The sequence below is a fragment of the Procambarus clarkii genome, chromosome 1, assembly GCF_040958095.1.
Source record: "Procambarus clarkii isolate CNS0578487 chromosome 1, FALCON_Pclarkii_2.0, whole genome shotgun sequence".
In the NCBI taxonomy this organism is placed as follows: domain Eukaryota; kingdom Metazoa; phylum Arthropoda; class Malacostraca; order Decapoda; family Cambaridae; genus Procambarus; species Procambarus clarkii.
The window spans coordinates 38,998,421-39,017,054 of NC_091150.1; the positions used below are offsets into that span (position 1 = coordinate 38,998,421).

An 18,634-nucleotide genomic window follows, 5' to 3' on the forward strand; every position below is an offset into this window, starting at 1 on the left:
GTGGGGGTTGAGCTTTGTCTCTGGTCCCACCTCTCAACCGTCAATCAACTGGTGTACAGATTCCTGAGCCTACTGGGCTCTATTATACCTACATTTGAAACTGTGTATAGAGTCTGCCTCCGCTACATCACTTCCTAGTGCATTCCACTTGTTAACTACTCTGACACTGAAAAAAATCTTTCTAATGTCTCTGTGGCTTATTTGGTTACTAAGTTTCCACCTGTGTCCCCTTGTTCGTGTTCCACCCGTGCTGAAGAGTTTGTTTTTGTCAACCCTGTCAATTCCCCTGAGATTTTTGTAGGTGATTATCATGTCAACCCTTGCTCTTCTGTTTTCCAGGGACATGAGGTTCAGCTCATTCAGCCTTTCCTTGTAGCTCATACCTCTCAGTTCCGGGACAAATCTGTTGGCATACCACTGAATCTTTTCTACCTTTGTCTTGTGTTTAACTAGGTATGGACCTGCATATTCCAGGATTGGTCTGACATAAGTGGTATATAGGGTCATAAATATATAATAAAGTGTTTTATATTTTCTGATGTGCCTCAGGATTTAAAGTATCAATGACAGCAAGTTCTTGAGTGAACCATTAAATTAGGTCATCTGTAGAATAAGTTAAAGTTATAAAGGAAAAGGTAAATCAAAACATCAACAAAGCTTCACAGGTCAATTTAATATACAACCAACAACCTGCAATTCAGGTGACATACCTAAATACAGTTCCAGACCTCAGGCGCATACAGCCTGTCTCACACACACAGCTTAGAAAAAAACAATTTACAGTATTGCACAGATTAGAATAAATGTTGCATAAATTGCCTATCCTTGTAATATTTATAATACTGACCATTTGCACATTATTCACATGCCCATCTTTAAATTCAAGTTTAACATGGAACAATGTGGTGACACCAAGAATAAACAGCTCCAGTTACTTCACTATTATATTTAATAAAGATATTGTATTATATTTAGTAAAGGTACAACCGTTTGCACCAAATGTGTTTTATTTACCTGCATCTTCTCAGTATGAGATATACGAAAGTACTCTACAGTACTCTACTGTCATCTCCAGTATAGTACTTTACTGTATAGTATGGTACAGTGTTTTACAGTACTTAGCCTCATCTACATGTTGCATCTATGCAGCTACATGATTGATTTTTGTATTTTGAGTGATTGTCAATGATCTTTTAGAAAATTACATAATAAATATGACCAAAATGTCTGGGAAGAATACTAATAGAATTAAAAAGAAATAAATTCTAACAAACTTCATATAATAAAAATTAGGCATTCCAAACATCGAAACAGAATAACTATTCCGACAAAATATTTTGAAATACCAATCTAAATTAAAGATTATCTGATAAATTACAGATTGATCTTATGACAGTTTTAGAAAAAGAATTGCATTTATTTAATCATTCATCACCTCACACTGATTGCTATATACAGTGGTTGTATTAGTATAATAATGGTGTCACCTTCCACTATATACAAAAATCACACACCAGGCTGCTGAAACCCAAATGCTGCCTTGCAAGGACCAGAATCTGTCTCATTATGAGGCAATGGGAGCAGGGGATCAGATATCAACCTCTCAACTGGGGAAACTCCACCAGAAAGCACAGGTGCAACAAAACAAGTGACTGCTTGAAGGAAATTAGGCCCTAGTAAGTAAACAATGCAAGCAATTGTTGCCATGGGATAAATTCCAAGAATGAGACAAACCTGACTGCCACCAGATGGCAGTACAGGTCACCCAAGTCACAGTCAGTCTGCCTTCTGACTCTTCCAATCAAACCTTGAACTTAGAAAGAAAGAGAATGTGCCAAATGACACCATGGAAGCCAGCCTATCACATATGCTGGCTCCATACAGTCATAATGGTTTATTGCTTTCTTCGAATAACTCCCTTACTTTACCCTGGGATGGGAAGAGATGGCAGAAACCATCCAGGAAGTCCAGGACTTTGTGATCCAAAAGGTACCCAAGTAACTCCCCACTATGCTGACAGGGAAGTAACATGAAGGGGCTGGTTTCTAGACTGGGTAGGGTGAGTACTGAAAATGATCACATGGTGTTGCTGCCTGGCTGAGAACCTACAGTACCTCAACCAGGAGTGAGAGAAATGTACTAGAACCAGCCCAAAAGTAATAATTGTAGCCATGAATCATAGCCAAAACATCTGGCAAAGTAGCTAAAGAAAACCCACCACTGCCAGAGCCCACAAAAAAAAAAAAAAAAACACCCTCTACAAAAGGCTGAGGCTGCAAACAATGAGAGCATCCAAGTAGACTTCTGCAGAGAAACTAAAATGGCTGGCATGAAAAGCAACAAAGAAGCTGGTGACTTGCAGGAAAGGCACAACCAACTTGGGAATATCAACCAAGTCACAACAACAGACATGGTAAAAAATGTGGAAACCCAGAAAGAGAGATTTAGGCTTGAGTGTAACTAGTGGTATGGCAGAAATGGTGCACTTCATGCAAACTGCACCTACTATCAAGAAGAAGAGTGTAACTACTTGAAGAAAACTCCTTGCACTGCACAAGAACAGAGAATCTCTGCCAAGTGGGTGCAAGACCTCTAATCCAGCACCCTTCAAGCTGAAGGCAAAGGAGGCATTAAAGGAATTTTGTGAGGCAAATGAAATTGAAGCTGACAAGCCTCACCATGCTGGGGCAGAGCGGGAGCAAACAGGGCACTCAAGAAAGACCTGAATAACTGGGTAGCCTCAATTCAGGCCGGAAAGCAGAAGAGGGGAGATGAACTTAGGCTATGAGCCAATAACCAGAAATGCACACACTGCAGAGTGAAGGAGGAATCCAGCTTGTACTGGGACAGGGAATAAAAAAGATTTGAACAGAACAAGAAACTTTCAGGACCAGGAACAATACTTGTTCAGGGCCTCAACAGAGGATACATACAGGGGTGTCATCCAGGTAAATTGAAACCTTAGGCATTTCCCAAAAGAAAAATTAAAATGTCAGGGAGGGTAGTCCCCTAGCCTATGTCACATCTCCAGAGGTAACAGACCCCAATACCACCTTAGAAAGCCTAGCAGCTGTCAGAGTCAGTAATCCAACCTTAGACCAGCCATCCTCAATGGCATATGCACAAATTACACATGTAGGGTCTCCTAGTATGTACAGCTGACTTTGTTCTCGACTTACAATTAGGGATGCCAGGTTCTATTCTTGGGTGGAACAGAAGTGGTTGGGCACCTTTCCTTTCACTTAATGCCTCTGTTCACCTAGTAGTACTGTAAATAGGTACTGTACCTGGGAATTTGGCAACCGATGAGGTTGCACCATGGGGAAGATCAGTAGTCTGACAACAGGGGAATTTTGATACAAGCCTAAATTATATATCTATGTACACAAGCTTCCTGTCCCTGGTGAAATGAATTAATTGTAGAGTAATTTCAATTATTAATAATTAAAGTGCATCTGGCATTTAGTAAAGATACATCAGTACTTGGAGGTAGCAGAGATATTGATGGATGTGCAATGGAAACACACAGTCATGAATTGCATGAAAGCAGTTCCAGTGTATAAAGAGTTTTACAGCAGATGTCTGAATGACCAATAATTACAAAAATTACCACATGGAAAGGGTGACACCAGTAGGCCTGCAGCTTGAAACAGATGAGCCTGAACCAACAAAGGAAAAGGAAATGATGAGCAAATTGAAACCTGCTTAACTAGTCAAAGGCAGAAGTGGTAGAGGAAGCTTACTTATATGAGGAACAAATATCGAAGACCAGACTCTTATGAATTCCCCCAGAAAAAAACAGTGAGAGGTTGGGATCAATGCTGCATGTTGAAGACAGACTAGGAAAATCAACTCTAAATCCTGGCCCACTGTGGCCATAGCCCAAGAGGGAGCTGCCAGTGTAAGAAGCCTGGCCAAACCTGATGTACAGCACCAACCAACAGCACCCATACGTGGATGATGAGAACCCTGGATAAAGCAGGCAGCATGATGGAAACATTACAAATGGCCCCCAGGGTTCAAGAATCATAAGGCACATTAAAGAAAACTGTAACCAGCAGCATAAGGTAATGAATTAGTTGGTGAGGCCATAACGACCCAACAGAAAAGACAAACTAGGCATACCCCATAAGGACAATAAAGGACTGTAGAGACACAAGCCATCACAGACAGGTAGGCAGACTGGCCACAAGAAAAGTGTCTGGGCAAAGCAAATACTGAAACCCAAACTTGAGCAATTAGCTTGGGAAGTTGTGAGTAGCAATGGATAATAGGTTCATGTATGTGGTCCCAAGCGAACCCTTGGCTAAAGTGCAAATCCCATAAGACACACAGGAACAGGTCTAACAAATATGTAGGTTATTAATATGAACACGCATACATTCTGAAAAGGAGAATAATTATTTTACACTGCCCAGAAGTGAGGCGACTCGAGAAGAATTAGCTCGGAGAGGAATTGGCCCACAACGCTTCAGAGCAGGTATCTCTGGTAGGGAAAAGGAAAAGGCAAACAAAACACCAAGGAAGGCAACCCTGGCCATAGTCAGAACAAAATGGAATGCTAAAGGCACACACAGAGTGGGTGGCATAAATACAGTTATGAAGTATACATAAAAAGAAGCAACGAAATAGCCCCTGGTGGAAGCAAAGTTTCAGAGAAAGCCAGCACCACTTAGCTGAAAGCAAGATGCTGGTGATGAGCTTCTGCCAGTGACATCAGGGAGAAGAGAAGGCATGCTGGCTACTACTTCAAGTGACATGAGCCATTTGAGTGACATTTGAGTGACATTTGTGAGTGACATTTGGTAGGCAGTTAGGCACATCAAAGTCAGGATATTTACACTATGGTAATGATTGTGTCTTGTTTAACCTAGGGTTGCTTAATCTTCAAGCAATTACTCGCTTTGTAATACCAATGTTTTCTGGAGGATTTTCTCCAGCTGTGATTAATCTCATATTCCCTACTTCCCTCACCACATTGTGTGAACCAGATTTTGGTTATGTCTCCTGATGACAGATTGGTCTCTTGAGTTCAGGTGTGTTGGTCCAAGGTGGGACCAGTTAAGTGCTGAGAGCCACTCTGGAGTACCTCTCAGAAATTAAACTAAATCTTGAGAAATTATTTAAAATTTGTTTCTAACTTTGGTAAAAGGTACATAAACAAAACAATATTTCTGATAAAAATAGATGCTTGTTTTCATCATGATAATAAAAATACAATTATGCTATGTCAATATCAAAGATATGTGCACACTTAATTTATCCACTATACAGTTAAGAAAAACTTAATTTTGTCAAAAAACCAGCGTGAATATAATGAAATGCCATTTTCTTGGTGAGCCCCTGGAGGCTTCCTGAAGCTATCTGAACTGATATGTGCTATATTAGTTTGGGGTCATCAGTCACAGGAGTTCTTATGCCTACTGGGAACCACGAGCCAGAACCTGGTTCCCTGAGAGAGGCACAGGAAACAATGGCCTATGAGCACTTTAAATTTAAAGTACTGTATGTCATAATTGCCATCAACCGGGGAAAGACCCAGAAAGGTAGGCGAATCAAAACAGACCACTGTCTGCTTAAACTGTGCAATCTACATCCCAAAAGATCAAATAACTTCTCGTACTTCCAATACAATTCCAATTGGATTGACTTATCGTAATAGCTGTACCTGTGCATCGCCTAGGTAACTATATTTAGGAATGATGGTAGAGGCCGTTTAATCTCCTCATGAAAAAAATAGTAGGAGAAGGAAGGGAGTCTTTTAATCTCCCTTTGGACAAAATATACATTACGGAAGGGAGCAGTCGACAAGTCGATATTATTAGGAGAATACGGATTACATACTGTACTCCAAGTGTTCGAAAAAATGTGGACTACGACTGTGTGTCGACAAGGTTGATGGAAATAAAAAATGCGGATTACGACCGTGCATCGCCGAGGTTGACAAAAAAAAAAAAAAGCAAACGGAACCCATGCATCAAGAAAAGCATAACGTATGGTCGTTGTCCTGGTTTATACCAGTGTGTACTTATAAATTATACTATGGTCCTTAAACCATGGACCGGGGAAAGAAATACAGTACCTGTACAGTACAGGAACCCCCCCCCCCTCGACCAGTCATACCAAAAATTATCTACCTCATATCTATATCTATTTATCTATATCTACCTCTACCTATATTCTCTAGCTTCAGTCAGAGAATGGCGCCACGTCCAATGGGAGACGCCGAGACCATGCTGAGAAGTCCACCTCTGGGCGCCCGTACGTCAGGCTAAACCAAAGGAAGGAGGAGAATTACACTTAGGTAATTACACTAGGCCCAGCCAAACCCGAACCCAGGTCTTCCGTAAAGTTACCAGGAACCCGAATCTGGCAACCTGGGAAAGAACCAGAACCCAGGCAAGCAGACAAGCGGATCAGCAGGGAGCCCACACCAAACAGTCGTCGAGGCAGACTGCCAGCCAGGAAGATACCTGAAATATAACTGATATCAACACGAGCATACTAGACTTTGAAAGAGAAATTGAAAACATGCCCATGCACTCGGTTCCGGGACCAGATTCATAGAATTCAATATTTATAAAGAAATGCAAAGTGCACTCAGCACAGGCACTCAGTATAGTGTGGAGGAAGAGCTTGGACACTGTGGAGATACCAGATGCACTTAAAGTAGCAGACATAGCCCCTCTACACAAGGGAGGAAGCAAAGCATTGGCAAAGAATTATAGACCAGTTGCACTAACGTCCCACATAATAAAAGTATTTGAGAGAGTGATTAGGAGTCAGGTCACCAATTTCATGGAGACCAATGACCTTCACAACCCAGGCCAACATGGATTTCGAGTGGGAAGATCGTGCCTCTCACAGCTACTTGATCACTACGACAAAGTCACCGAGGCATTAGAAGAAAAACAGAATGCTGATGTGGTATACACGGACTTCGCAAAGGCTTTCGATAAATGTGACAATGGAGTGATAGCACACAAAATGAGGTCAATGGGAATAACCGGTAAAGTAGGACACTGGATACTCAGTTTTCTGTGAAACAAGACTCAACAAGTAACAGTCAATTATATAAAATCGAGTCCAAGCGCAGTTAAAAGCTCTGTACCTCAGGGTACAGTCCTTGCACCACTGCTTTTCCTTATTCTTATATCAGATATAGACAAAAATACAAGTCACAGCTTTGTATTATCCTTTACAGATGATACAAAAATCAGCATGAAAATTACCTCGGCTGAAGACATTGAAAAACTTCAAGCAGATATTAATAGTTTTCAACTGGGCAACAGAAAATATCATGATGTTTAACAGCGATAAATTCCAGGTACTCAGGTACAGGTATGGGAAAAATGAAGACCTTAAACATAATACAGGGTACAAAACACAATCAAATGTGCCCATAGTAGGAAAACAGCATGTAAAGGATTTGGGAATAATGATGTCTGACGACCTAATGTTTAGGGAGCATAACCAAGCAAATATTGTGTCAGCCAGAAAAATGATCGGATGGATTACGAGAACTTTCAAATCCAGGGATCCCATCACAATGGTTGTACTCTTCAAGACACATGTGTTGTCCCATTTCGAGTACTGCTCAGTGCTCACTTCCCCCTTCAGAGCAGGAGAGATTGCTGAAATAGAGGGAATACAGAGAACATATACGGCACGCATAGACGCGATAAAGCACCTAAATTATTGGGATTGTCTCAAAGCCCTCCAAATATACTCACTAGAACGAAGACGAGAGATATTAAATAATATACACATGGAAGATACTGGAGGGCCAAGTACCAAATCTACACAGTAAAATAACAACGTACTGGAGTGAACGGCATGGAAGAAAATGCAGAATAGAACCAGTGAAGAGCAGGGGTGCCATAGGCACAATCAGAGAACACTGTATAAACATCAGAGGTCCGCGGTTGTTCAACACCCTCCCAGTGAGCTTAAGAAATATTGCCAGAACAACTGTGGATATCTTCAAGAGAAAACTAGATTCTTTCCTCCAAGGAGTGCCGGACCAACTGGGCTGTGGTGGATATGTGGGCCTGCGGGCCGCTCCAAGCAACACCCTAGTGGACCAAACTCTCACAAGTCAAGCCTGTCCTCGGGCCGGGCTTGGGGAGTAGAAGAACTCCCAGAATCCCATCAACCAGGTATCAACCAGGTAACCTTGAAATGCACCCGATCAGTGTAAGAAGAACCAAACTCAAATAAAACCCTTATCCAACACAGAGGTGTTAACCAGGTCTCACAAGAGGTGTGCACCAAGAGCCTCCCAAACCTCTGCAAGGGGAAGCTGAGAGAAAAAAAAACTCTGAAAAGACGAATCTGAGAAATCCTAGGGCACCCGGAAACGAACTTGTGGGAGCTCCATCTACCACATTTGCCGGCGGATAAGACGCACAATGTTAATGATTTTTTTTTTTGGATTAAAAAATGAGCCCCATGGCTAAAACAGCTGTAATATAGACAGGCTATTGAGGGCTGCAGGCTTGGGAGCTGGACGAGCATACAAGGCAAGGTCGCCAGGCACAAAATCGGTGCCCATAATAAAATAAAGAAAACAAGCCAATGACCACAGTCTGTAAACACAAGACTCAGGTAATAATATACAGAAGTACCACAGTCATGTACACAGGACAAGACTGCCCGGGAACACATGACCAGGAGATATGACCACCACCCACAATTTCCCAGGATTGAACAGTGTAGGAAAAATGGATGAAACAATATGATTAGTACACCCATAATGGAACAGAGGAGGTAACCGAGTACCCAAAGGAGCCACAGAGGCATGAAAAGCACAAGGCAAAAGCGGGTTCGAAAGAAGTAGCCATTGTACAACCGAGCCCACGGGTTTTCCAGTGCCCATAGGGTGAATTAGTCCTACGGGAAGCCCAGGCACTGGGGCTAGCCAGTAGAGCCATGTCAGGTAGCAGGCAAACTAACCACCCGTTGCAGCTATGAAACCTTGGGGGAAACAGAGGACTACCAACACAACCTAGGCTTACATAATAAAAAGCTAAGCAAACTTCCTCCGTCTAAACAAGGCAAGAACGCCAGTGAACGAAAAGAAAATTAAAACAAAACCCCTTGAAGACACACAACAAACAAACTGACAGTCAGTTTGCTGAAATGCCATTGCTCCCTGAGCCTCTCTGAGGGGACCCAGGTTCTGGCTTGTGGTTCCTGGTAGACATAAGGACTCCTGACTGATGACCCTAAACTAATATAGCACATATCAATTCGGATGGCTTCAGGGAGCCGACGGGCCTCCCAGCAGTAAGTGTTTCAGTAACATAATTATGTATATTTTACCTGATGCATCAACAACGATTTTTGTTCTTTAGGTTACAATTTTTACTACATAATAACTCGACATAAAAGTGGCCACAAGAGGCGTATAATAATAAGCTTCTTGTCCAGGAGAATGTGGGCCTAATTTAGTTGTACTGTAGAAAACAGGTAGACAGTAATGTAAAAAGCAAATGAACCACAATCTCCTGAATCACAAATAGCTTCTTACACATGCAAAAAACCTCAATAAGCCATTTTCATAAGAGATTATTATAATAAATATAAAGGTCAGACTAATCAGTGATTTGAACTGTTTGAACTGCAACACAAATTACTAACTTGTATTCCTAACTTGACTCCTCTCTCTTGTGTGTTACTGTTTCTAGCCAATCAAACACACTTATGCAAATTTTATAAATCACATTTGTACACAGTAAACTATCTATGTTCTGGGTCCTAAATGACAATGGCCAATACCGCCTGAAGAACAAACTTGGGATGGTGTAGTGAACATATCATGGACATCTAATCCTCTCTCAACAATGCTCCAAGGAAAAATCCTCACCTAACTAATTTTCTATTTATTAAACCAACCAGCCAGATAACTTTGTGAGTTATGTATGACTAAGATTTACAATATTGTACTTTTAAAAACAAATCACAGGACAGCAGCCCGACTGGCCAAGCTCAATCTCGTTGTCAGTCTCATTTATGATTTACAGCACAAAATTTTAAGAAAACACTTTTGATTGAAGTGTGCATTCTACAAGTCTTTTTTTAGTTCAAGGAAAATCTATTTCTAAATTTGTCATAAATATGTAAAATACCTAAACTATGGTGGATACACTTGTAATTCTCTATGCACATTAAAAATATACATTACCCATATTACTCTTTTAAACAAATTTAAAAAAGATTAAAAAGTTACCTCGTATTGTATTCTTAAGCAAATTATGGATAAGGGATAGGTACTAAAGAGCACAAAGTGCTAATAAGAATGTTGAAAAACTATCAATAGGTAGACTTTCCACGTAGATAACATTATACCTGCTAGGGCTTTATTAAATTTAACAGATATATACAGTGCCAGTGTTTATAGAGACCAAACAGGGCATGGGTAAGGTCAGGCAGGTTTATGTCAATGAGGTGAAGATGAGACATGTGGGATAATGTATAATTTATGAAGTGTTAACTTAGCAAGAGTGGCAGCCAGCTATGTTGTAGTGTTTGATATGCTGCAAACTTCTATATACTGCTCGAGGAGCTTTAACTCTAGCACCTAGGCTCTGCTTCTATACCATTGACTAAAATGTTACATTTACATTTGGGTTCATGTACAGTGTTACTGTCACCACTTTGTCTCCCAGGGTGTGTTTCACTCACTACTCTCGTGCTTAAGGTATGCTTTTATGTATATTGGGCTCATCTGAATATTCACCTTTGTCAATTTACTTCCATTCCTTTCAAATAGACTATCTTTATCCACCCTTTGATTTCTTTAATCTTGTATGCTGTAACTTATGTACATTTGGGTATGTGTAATTACCCAAATATAGTTACAGGATGAGAGCTATGCTCATGCTGTAGTCTCTTTCCTATAACATACATCATATAACATTTTATTTGTGTGTGTGTGTGTGTGTGTGTGTAATTACCTAAGTGTAATTACCTAAGTGTAGTTACAGGATGAGAGCTACGCTCGTGGTGTCCCGTCTTCCCAGCACCAACACACTAACACACTAACAGCACAGTGTGTGTGTGTATGTATGTCTATATGCATGTATATGTATATATGAACATATGTGTGTGTATTGTATGCATATAATGTACGTGTACTTATGTATTGGTGTATATTGGCAGCAAATTTTCATTTAGACACATTTCATTGAATATGGCTGCATAGTGTTGATTATTTTCTTGTTTAGGGTTTCTATCCCTCTAACTAGTGCTTTTGCATCTTGGTTTAATTGGAAGAGAATTTCTCTGAATGTCATATTTGTTCAAGGTTGACGAAAAGAGCAAAAACTAGCTGTATATTATAATTACTAGCTGTACCCGGCCACGCGTTGCTGTGGCTCAGCAACGCATGTGCGTTGCTGAGCCACAGCAACCTTTCCCCCGTCTCCCAGTCCTCCCCACCATTCCCCCCCTCCTCCGTCACCTCGTCCTCCCAGCCATTCCTCACACCTGCATCCCCTCGTCCTGCAAACCATTCCCCACTCCACCGTCCCCTCGTCCTCCCCACTATCTCCCACTCCCCCCTCCCCTTGTCCTCCTCACCATTCTCCATTCCCCTGTCCCGTCGTCCCCACCATCCCAAACTCCCCTGTCATCTCATCCCTCCCACCATTACCCCCTCCCCTGGTCAGTCGTCTGATGATCAAATGATCTGATGTTCCCATCAGAAAACTGGGAACATCAAATAATCTTTGGCTACATTCACAAAGAAGTTACACAAACACTCACGAACCTGAATATCTTTTCTCAATCTTTGGCGGCTTTGTTTACAATTATTAAACACTTAATGAGCTCCGAAGCACCAGGAGGCTGTTTATAACAATAACAACAGTTGATTGGCAAGTTTTCATGCCTGTAAACTGTTTAATACTGTAAATGTAATGAAAGCCTTCAAAGATTGAGGAAAGATGTACACGTTTGTAAGTTCTTGCATAACTGCTTCGTGAATCTGGCAACAGATTTTCCCACCACTGAAATATAAGAAAAAAAGTTCAAAAAACGAAATGAAAAAAATATATACTCACGAAATGAATGGTATGGTAAATGACACAGCTCAATTCCAATGCAATGACACAAAATAGTTCAATCAAAATGAAAACAGATCGAAATCTGTGAAAATTCAATTTATCAATGAAATCAGAAACATTGAAATGGAATCGTAACTTAATTAGTATAGCGTGTGTTGGTCTTATGTGAAACAGATGGTGCTGTTTTTCAAAAACATGTTTTTACCTGTCATGGAATATGTAGTTATATTTAATTAAATGTATTATGTACAGTGTGTATGTGTATATATATATATATATATATATATATATATATATATATATATATATATATATATATACACACACACACACACACACACACACACAGTATGTATGTACTTACCTATTTGTGCTTGCGGGGTTGAGCTCTGGCTCTTTGGTCCCGCCTCTCAACTGTCAATCAACTGGTGTACAGGTTCCTGAGCCTATTGGGCTCTATCATATCTACACTTGAAACTGTGTATGGAGTCAGCCTCCACCACATCACTGCCTAATGCATTCCATTTGTCAACCACTCTGACACTAAAAAAATTCTTTCTAATATCTCTGGCTCATTTGGGCACTCAATTTCCACCTGTGTCCCCTAGTGTGTGTGCCCCTTGTGTTAAATAGCCTGTCTTCATCTACCCTGTCAATTCCTCTGAGAATCTTGTATGTGGTGATCATGTCCCCCCCTAAATCTTCTGTCTTCCAGCAACATGAGGTTTAATTCCCATAGTCTCTCCTCGTAGGTCATACCTCGCAGCCCGGGTACTAATGTACCCAGGTATGTATGTATTATGTAGATTTGCATGCGTGTGTGTAAACCCCATACCAGTACATAAATTAAAAATATATATATAAATACAGTACTCTATAGGACGTGGAAATTTGTATACACTACAGACTAAACATTGGGCACATACTGTCCAGGCATCTGAACAAGTCATATAAATAACTTTTTCACTATATTACATAAACAAAACCTATAAGTGGCTAAACAAATTAATGAGTTTCTATTCATGACAAAAAATTCTTATTAATGCATATTATTAAAAAATATATATAATTTAATGCAAAACATTGGCATTTATTTACCACTTAAATACGAACAACACCATGCAGCATCACAATGCACTGTACGTGATATTTATGCATCAGGCCAATTGGTTTGTTCCAGTTACCCAGAAGGAGGCTGCATTCACAATCTGTGCCGAGCATCTAATCTCCATGGAGCTCATCAGTCTCTATTAGACCTAACAATGAGAAAAATAGTGCAATTAAAGTAATCACAAAGTTTTCATGTGTGACAATTTCAGGATATTAATTGTCAAATGGCATTATTGTGCATGAAAATAGTGAAGATAGCAATAACAATGAAAGGCAAAAAGAAAGTGCTCAAGTGCATAAATAGTAAAATAAGAGAAATTACTGTATTATTAATTTAAAAAAAAAAAAAAAAAAAAAAAAAAAAAAAAAAAAAAAGACATTACAGTACACCTCTATCTTGTAAGTTATATATACCAGCTAATCATGCAACTCAAAACCAAAACAACACAACATTATTACTTTGTTGTCTAGAAACTTAGTATACAGATCAAACATGATAAATGTACAGTATGTGATAAGGAATAGAAAAACTATTGGCAAAATATAAACTGAAAACTGCAAATAATACCTTCACACATCTCTCATGCCAAGAATCCCCTTACAATAGCTGCTAAAAATCTCCATAATGTGTTAAATAATTCAGCAAAGGTGAAAAAAAAAAGGAGATGCAAGCCATAGGTCATCAGACATTTATCATCGTCAGTAATTGTCATAGGAGTGGGTTTCATGCTGCAAAAACATAACAAATCAAAAAGCACCTTGCAGTTATATATCTTATGCATCAATACATTATTTGGACATACAAAGATTTTTCAGGTGGCCAGTAAGTAAGTGAACGTAAAGTGCAAAGAAAGCCATGCTATGAGTTGCTCTACAGCTGTCAGGAGATTCAGGAAGCATTAGTTGTAAAGTTACTCGCCATCATTACCTGAACTCAATTACAGTAATGTCACAATCCATTATAATCTCTGTCACCTTCAAAATAAATACAGTACAATTACAACCTATTAGTGAGTTTAATAATGTTTATTAATCAACTTGAATATTTTAGGAATTGTGCAATCTGTAAACCGCTAGAGGACTATTGAAACCATACTGGAATATTTAACAGTGTACTATAGTTCTGTCTAAGTTATAAAATTGAAAAGCATTCACTTTACAGATGCTCCTACCATTAAAGCACTGGTTAATATTTTTTACAAAATCATTGCAAATATTAAAAAATAAATAAAAAAAAAATGAAATCTGCCATGATTTGTCATTTATGAAATACAGTAGATATAAACTCTATTGTTTAATAAATCGACTTTTTTTTTTTTTTGCTCTTGCATGGAAAATTGTGCTTAAATTTTCCGTCATACTGCTTCAATGTAAATGACAATGACATTTGATGTCAAAATTACATAGAAGAAAGATCCAGTTGTTGCCAACAAGAATGGTGCTCCAATAACACTAATTGACTTTGCAAAATAATAATCATAATAATCTATTATGTTGGAGGACAGGCAGCCAGAGTGTATTCATACACGTTAGGCTTGTGTCAAGGTCCCCCCCCCCCCGCAAGTCATATTATTGATCCCGTCCAGGATACAACCCCACAACAAGCCGACTAGCTCCCGAGTAACTACTTACTGCTTGGTAAACGGGCATTATGGCGATATGAAATGAGCCCAACCATTGCTGTCCTGCCCGTGATTCGAAATGCTCAATTGTGAGTCGAGAATGAATCCAACTGTATTATTGGGACCCTCTGTAGGCTAAAGTGACCATTTGTAGGCAAAGAGTTACAAACTTAACTTGAATTACTGTATAATTAAACTGTACTAACCACACTATGGCTTTAGTAACTATTAATATACAGTACTACTTCAAAGAGCAAAATATAAGTTTAATTTTGATACCCAATGAAATATTGAAATTGAAGTTACATGTATTTTAGAGTTACATGTTTGTAGAGCACATGGGGGTAGGTGTAAATTGTTTGTAGAGCACATGGGGAGGGGTGTAGCATGTTTGTAGAGCACATGGGGGGGGGGGTAGGTGTAGCATGCTTGTAGAGCACACAGGGGTAGGTGTGGCATGTTTGTAGAGCACACAGGGGTAGGTGTAGCATGTTTGTAGAGCACACAGGGGTAGGTGTGACATGTTTGTAGAGCACACAGGGGTAGGTGTATCATGTTTTAAAGCACACTGGGGTAGGTGTAGTATGGTCGTAGGAGCAGATGCCGAAGAAATATAAGAAATCACTTTCGCAAACAGAATGGTAGACGGTTGGAACAAGTTGAGGGGGAGAAGGTGGTAGAGGCCAAAACCATCAGTCATTTCAAAGTGTTATATGACAAAGAGTGCTGGGAAGACAGGACACTATGAGCATAGCTCTCATCCTGTAACTACACTTAGGTAATTACTACTTTTCTCACATAGTGACATTCAAACCTTCCTCACATAGTGACATTCAAACCTTCCTCACATAGTGACATTCAAACCTTCCTCACATAGTGACATTCAAACCTTCCATACTGACGTACCTTACACACACTCAAAATATAAATTTAAATCCTTAAATACACACGAAAATCTTTAGATTTAAAGCAATGCACACGATAAATGCCCTTCTTGTTTCTTCCACGCATCCCTTACAAACAATGATCAGTCAAAATATACAGGGGGATCTTTGGCGCTGACAAATATTTAAACAAGTACAAATAACTGATATATACAGTTTATAGTACTATAGAAATATTATTATTTTGCAATATCTAAAGCTATACAAGGAAAGGAAAACATTATAGAAAAATAACTGCTGTTTTATAGTAGTCACTGCTTATTTTACAATAATTATTAAATTTTAAATATTTTTGTTTAAATTAATACATATCCTAAAATTCATTCTTCTACAAAATAATAAGTATTCACGACACAATATACAGTATTTGAATATAAATCAAGCATTGAATGTAATAAAATGTCCTCTGATTGGTCCCAATTGGTCTCCTTAGCTCAGCTAAGGTAACGCCAAGCCTTAGCGCAGCATGTCACGCCTCGCAGTGCAAGCCAGAAACTGCTGAAGCATAGGGTAACAATCAAACCCCAATTCAATGTAACCCTGATCATGGTTGGAGCAAAATGCAATGCTGTATGTGCAATGTGGGTGGCATAAACATAATCATGAGGAGAAAATGAAAAGACACACACATTAGTTCCACCACACTTGGTGGAACTAATGTTCAAGGTAAAACTGGCAACAACTAGCTGGAACTAAGATGCCAGTGAAGAGCTCTTTAGTGGCTAATAAGTGTTGAGCTGGTGACCTGGGCTGCAATTTTGTAGGCAGTCTAGCATGTCACAATGAGGGTCTTTACCATGCTACAATGATCATTTGCATTGTTTACCTAGTTGTGTCTAATTGCCTTCAAAATCACTAATTTTATTGCATCTATTCTTCATTGTGGGTTTCCCAAGTTTTGTGGTTTGGTCTCTGATCCCCCATTTCCCTCACCTCATAGTGAGCCAGATTTTGTTCCTGGCTCCCTTTTAAGGAATAGATGGGCTTTGGAGTCCTGGTGTGTTGGGGTAAGGCTTGGTGGTACCAGCTAAGCTCAAGGAGCCACTAAGGAAGACTACTAAAAGCAAATTACTAGCTTAGAAGTCATGTTAAAATGGAACTTATAAGCTTTTGGACACAAAGCTCAAGACCTACCTAAATATAAAGTGTCTCTAAACCCTACATGAAGAGATACACCATATAATACTGATGACTTTTACATAGACTTTTATAGAAATTCCCACCTGATACAGACGAATGGATGTACTTTTACCAAGCTAATAGTTCCCAGGGTTAGATAAAAACAAAGTAATGGAATAATATGCAATTTGCAATTCTAATCACACTGTTTTGAACTTCAATTCCCTGATATTTTCTGTCACTGAACAGTATTGACAAATTATCTGTTCCTTCATATATAATATTAACATAGGAACTTGAAAAGATTCTTCACTGTAGGGTACTTCATTCTCCACAATCCAGTATCTGAATAGAATGGGATGACAGTATCTCATTTCTACACAGATACATGAAATGCCTTTATATTTTCAAAACAAAATAAGAGATATTAAAATGCATTTTTAACTACTAAAATACATACTATATAACACACTCTTGTTAGGATAACATGGTACTAACAGGACTGTAACATCATAGGATTTTCTGGGAACCAAATGACAATAATCTAAGATCAATTGAAATGTGTTTCATGTCAAGTAGTTCAGGATGTTTCTCCCTAATATGTAGAATTATAGACTTTTTGCATGCTACACTAGTACAGCTTATTCTCTTAAGTACAAGTGAATCACATGTACAGTATTCTTTTATCTACCAACTGATTCACTGACTTTTGTTCCAACTTCTCCCAGTATGTATGTATGTAATGTATATGTGTGTATGTATGTATGTGTAAATGTGTGTATGTATGTATGTGTAAATGTGTGTATGTATGTATGTATGTGTGTGTGTGTATGTATGTATGTGTGTGTATATATATACACATGTTGTTAAATATGACCAAAAAAGTAAGATTAATAATTCTAACACGAATATTCTCAATATTTCTTATGTTTCTTTTTACTGTCGATGGTAATTGAAAAATCAATTCTCCAAAATTCATTTTTTTTTCTAGTCTGACACGATGCCTGAACGCGTTTCGTAATTACCTATTACATTTTCAAAGACTTTAGTTTACACACACAACTGTAACCTGTAAACACGCCATTTGCTTCCATATTTATATTCGCATTTAGGTGAGGTGATATGGCACAACAGTTTTGGATGAGGTGAACAAACTTTTGACAAACACAAGACAGAGCACGGAACAATGGGCATTAATTGGATATGAGAGCATAAGAATGGAAGTAACTGCATAGGACCTATTGGCCCATACTTCCTCTTGATGCTTCTATATTGGTACGGAGTCTTGAAGTGGGTAGAATATCAAGACTCCGTACCAATACAGAAGCATCAAGAGGAACTGTAAGAAGAACTGTAAACTTTTGCTGAAACGACTCGCCCAAATCAAGCTGCAGTAGGCCGTTGCCTTAACCTTTTCAATGACACTGTGATGCATCACTACAGACAAATGTTAAAATGAAGGGAAACCAAGTATTGCTAGACAAACTAGCAGTGAACCACAACCAGGTCCTAGTACTGTAGTATGCAGGCAAAACATAGGAGAGAGTGTACCCCACAGAAATCATCACTACCTGATGTTATAATGGAAGGAGACTCCCCTTCCAAACAGTAACACCTTTTCTCCTCCTCCCCTCTTCACCATCTTCCATATGCAACAGGAGTCATCAGGAAAGGTAAGTAATAACTTGTACATACTTTTGTTGTGAAGATTTGGGTGAATTAGGTATAAAATTTACTTTGAAGTTATTTTTTTGCGGGAGTCAGGAACAGA

At 39.1% G+C, this 18,634-nt stretch overlaps 1 non-coding gene across 1 annotated transcript in view; it reads right to left on the minus strand.

The window, feature by feature from the left end:
* Nucleotides 1-653: 653 nt before the first annotated feature.
* LOC123771834 (uncharacterized) overlaps nucleotides 654-18,634 on the minus strand; it is a 54,950-nt gene continuing 36,969 nt past the window's right edge. Inside the window, exons 8-9 of the transcript XR_011230674.1 lie at nucleotides 13,167-13,324; nucleotides 654-6,473 (exon numbers count right to left, since the gene is read on the minus strand). This is a non-coding gene — a transcript (uncharacterized protein). The remainder of the gene's footprint in view (nucleotides 6,474-13,166; nucleotides 13,325-18,634) is intronic.